Here is a 4,871-nt window from a genome sequence, read left to right on the forward strand (position 1 = left end):
GTATTTTTTTGCACACTTTTACACAAACATTTATACTTTTTATGAATATTGATTTCTGGACTCTCTTAATAATTGTTGTTTAAGCTTTAAATTGTTCAATAACAAGACCCTTCATATAAATGGGTAAAGACCTTTCATAGTGGTTGGCTATTACCGTTGAGAGCATTAAATAGACAGTGTTCAATATTAGTTACAATGCTCTCAATTTTCGATACCTTGCACTTTATGACATTCATTTCCAAATTAATTTTGTCATACAATGCAAGGTGTTTATTGTCAAGATTGTTTGAGGCATGCAAATCACCAAATGTTGAGCTAATTCTTTGTTTGTTTGCTGCATAGGTAGACCCGCTTCTATGCTGCATACTGTCTTCAATGTTCATTGAACTCAAGTCACAATTGTATGTATTTTTCTGGATGACTGGGCTAGTTGGGTTCCATGGTAGTCTTTCTTCTGTTGCAGGCCTTGCCATAGTATCATTTCCTACATTAGATTGTGGAATGATATAGTTAGATAAAGTACTTAGCAGAAATGAGGATATGTATAGAGGCAATATTTTGATTGTAGTAACTGTTTTTTTCCATTTACAAATGCTAATCAATTAATCTATTAATGTAAAATGTAGCAACAGGTTTGAGGACATACCAATGCTACCATGTACTTTCATCCATTCTAAGTCTGTAGATTTGAGAATTCCGATAGCTGCCTGGTCAAAATTTGTATCTCCAACATTGGAACTATATGTTAATGTTGGCTTTGTGGTAACAACTTTTTGCATATTTGAAGTATTGTATGGCTGGCATATGCTTTCTTGTTTTTCTATTTGTTGTGCATTCTGGGTATCTATGGTGTATAATGGTTGTTGTTGAGGATAGCTATATTGTGTGCAATAGTTGGGTTCATATGAGGTAGATAATTTTGTTGGACATTGTAAATGTTCAAAATTTCTTGATTGACAGTGATTCATATCTTTAGATGTCAGTAAATATTTTGCATCAGAAGCCAGTATATTCTCAAATGCAATATCATCAAGGCATGGTGAGTGGAATTTTTTTCCTTGAGAGATATCAGTCAAGTCTCCACAGACATGACTTTCCATGTTTTTTGAGATATGGTTGCTTTGACAAAGAGATTCTGTCATTGTCATTATATCAGCACTATGAATTGCTTCACTATTTGCTCCCAACAAATTTATATGACAATCTATACAATCTGTTGCACCTTTCATGGAGAGAGCTGCTTCTCTATATGCATTTGCAGCTTCCTCAGGAGTTTGAAATGTTCCAAGCCATTTTCGATCTTTAGTCTTTGGATTTCTTATTTCTGCACCATAGCTGCCCCAAGGTCGTCTCCTCACACCCTTGTACACTTTATGCTTGGAACATTTCCTTCTTTTGCAAAAGGTTTGCTTGATTTTTTCAAAAGTTGATGTTTCTTCATTATCTAAATCAACAATTGGTATTTGCATGAAAGTAGTCATGGTTTTCATTGCTTCTGTGAAGAGAAAAAAAAATTTCCATAAACATGATTATTTGAACGGATGAAACAAGTAGAAGTCATTATATTTGACAATTTTCAATTACTTTAATTACAAGATATACTTATTCATTACATTGGGTGATGCAGTCGTGTCATCATATCATCAACATTAACTACATTTGAATGCAATAATATTTACTTTATTGTCTATGAAATTCTTGTTCGCAATGGACATTACATATATTTCTCAAATAGATAGAGAATTACATAGAAGAGTACTACATTCAAAGTCAACAAATAAATGAAAGTAGGTGTTTCATTCACAGTGAAAAATAGAACCAAGAGAGAGACAAATTCAACTCCCAATACTATTTCAAGAAGTTCCATTGTTTCCTGACAGTTTCCAACAGCGACTTTTGAACAACTTCAATGGCTCTTGATGTGAAATTCAAATTTATAGAAAATAGATGTGTCCCTGAAATCTGTCAATCCTGCCACATGAATATATTTTAAAAAGATGACAACCTTCCAAGCTAAAGAGATTATTATCCTTCCATGTTAAGTGCAATTCATGAAATTGCTATAACTTTGTACTAGTGAAAGAGATAGTTTGGTAAACTTAGATATGCAGACATTATTGACATGCCAATGAGCAGATACATATTGCTCTAGATTTTTTCAACTTTTCAGAAATCGAGGCTAATCTTATACATCAGAAGTATTTGCTTCTGTCAATCGTCATGATATAATACTTAATTCATCCATTTGGGATATGCCACCTTCCAATATCTGCTACAAGATGAATGCCAGGTGACATGTCACTATTTGAAAATTCATACAAATAATGGTATGAGTAATGATGCTTTATGGTTTTAGTTGCTAGATGTCCTCTATCATCATCATACCATTGTCCTACAAGCTCTATATTATCATATCTTATAATCCATTCAAGTGAAAGAGTTCGATATGAGACGATAAGGTTTATTATGTGCATAAGTGTGTCGTTTTCAGTACTTGCCCTAAATGGTGATAGCTGACATAATAGCATTTTAGTTGCTGGATTGAAAATGGTAGTTAATTCCTGAACACTATGATTTCCGTGAGGGAAATGAATTAAAATATCTTGACAACGAATTATTATATGAGCTTCCCTATATATCCGCACCAGATGTTTTAGGTAAATTAATTCTCCATTTGTCATGAATGGAGACAAAACATGAATTTCATTGGTCTCTTCTATCGGCTCAATGTTTCCCCATCCATGATATCGAAACATTGGAGCATGGTTGTCATAAAAATAGCTTTCCAATATTTTTCTTTGGCATTCACTTGGAAGTTCTTGGATTCTTTCAAGGATACAAAGTTGTCGAAATTCAGACAATTCATCTGTTCGAGGATATGTTATAGTAGATGCATTTATAGTATTCATACTGATGCAATGTGGACAGAGGAAAACCTGTTGAAAACGACCAACATTTCTTAGTTTTTTCTACGAATAATTGAATTCTAAGATATAGCTTAAGTTCATTGTTCTCCATTTTTTTAGAGATATTGTTGGTGGGAAATTCATATGCATGTAATTAATATGTAGGTTTCTATAGATAGATAGCACAAAAATTTCAGATATGTACGATAAAGAGTAGGATGATGTAGTAGGACCGTATACATTGTTACTATTTATAGACAAGTATGCATTTTGAGGCATATGAATGCATCGTAAATATTTGAGAAACGACAAATTATAAATGCAGTTTAATTCAATGACATATGATAGTACAATTTTCAACTTGTAAAATAAATTCTACCCATGTACTGTTATTTATTGACTAATTAAGTTCCCGTTTTTAAGACTAAATCTAAATTATATGTTTTTCGTAATACTTGCGTTATTTTGCAAGTAAATAAGGATGGAAGCATACCAGTTAGTTATCAGTTGTTTTTGAGACGTTCTTGTTCTTTCACAACCTTCACTGTCTTTTTTACGACCTTTGCACCTGAAAAACAATTAGAGGAGAACAATTAATTACATGATTCACATTATGATTCGTTACAAATCTACTATATTTATTTTGATAAAGATTACTGAACGAAATAATTGTACAAAATATCAATATTTGAATCATAGAATGCATTGTAGAATATTTCAAAATAAAGAGGAATGTGTACTAACAATAGTACAAATATGGCTTATATCACCTATTCAGTATTCATTCTCATAATCTAAATAAAAATAAATAGAATGCATCCAAAACAAAACTAGGTTGTGGATCGGGAAAAGCAAGACAAGGAAAAGGACAAGGATGGTAAAAAGGATCAAGCTGTGGATAAAGATAACTGAGAGAAGGAAAAGGACAAGGATGCTAAAAAGGGAAAACACAAAGAACAAGGAAAACCAAGACAAGATTAAGGAGAAAGACCAAAAAAAAAGGAAAACATTAAGAAGGGTAAACATAATGGTAAAGAAAAGAACTATGAGAAGAAAAAGAGAAATACTGACCAAGCAAAGATGGAAAAGAGAAAAGATGGGGAAAATAATGATGAGGGCAAGAACAAATATGATAAAAGAAAACGAGAAAATGTACATTAAATTGATCAAGTTTTGGTTTAATTCAAGGAATATAAATGCATTGCAAATATTTGAGAAACTACAAAAAATAAATGCATTTTAATTCACTGACATGTGATAGTACAATTTTGTGAGCAAAAAAGGATGGAAACATACTAGTTAATTATCAATTGTTTCTGAGATGTTCTTCCAGTTTGACAACCTTCAATGTATCTTTCACGACCTGTGCAGTTGACAAAGAGAAAGAGAAGAACAATTAATTACATAGTTCAGAAAATCATTTGTTACAAATGTATGATATTTATTTTCATAAAGATTACTAAACCAGAAATTGTACAATATATGTAAAAAAACTATAGTACAAATATGTCTCATATCACTTTTTCAATATTTGATTAACTTCATTCATGACTTATACATTGTGATAATCTAAATCAAAATAAATATGATGCATTGATAACAAGATAATTATATGTATTTTTATTGCAAAAGTTAAGAAACATTTACATTTATCCATTGCATATGTTGTTTGCTATGTACATATATGGATAACATGCTCATCTACTACAATTCCATATGGATGAATGTGTAATAGGTTATATAACATCCCCAGGAGGTTGAGGTTTTGTTGAGCAAATGGTGCTTACATAAGGTGAAATTACAGGAGGAGAAATATGTAGTTGCAAAAGTATCATTGCATTGCAAACATCTGAGATTCTTGATGCACTAGGCTCACAGAAATGAGTTTGATGAGCAAGCAATGCATGGTCCACTAGAGGCTTGTACTTACTACTTATTGCAATTTTCAGGGAATAATAAACACAA

General features: G+C 31.8%; 1 long non-coding RNA gene across 1 annotated transcript; it reads right to left on the reverse strand.

Annotated features, from left to right (window-relative positions):
* Window positions 1–422: 422 nt before the first annotated feature.
* LOC149530650 (uncharacterized) lies at window positions 423–4,269 on the reverse strand. Its single transcript, XR_016358768.1, has 3 exons — window positions 4,203–4,269; window positions 3,400–3,474; window positions 423–484 (listed from the first exon to the last, which is right to left on the reverse strand). It is a non-coding gene; the product is annotated as an uncharacterized LOC149530650 (long non-coding RNA).
* Window positions 4,270–4,871: the final 602 nt, after the last annotated feature.

The sequence above is a fragment of the Cupressus sempervirens genome, chromosome 11 (genome assembly GCF_028749045.1).
Source record: "Cupressus sempervirens isolate cs-2001-9-10 chromosome 11, ASM2874904v1, whole genome shotgun sequence".
Taxonomy (NCBI): Eukaryota; Viridiplantae; Streptophyta; class Pinopsida; order Cupressales; family Cupressaceae; genus Cupressus; species Cupressus sempervirens.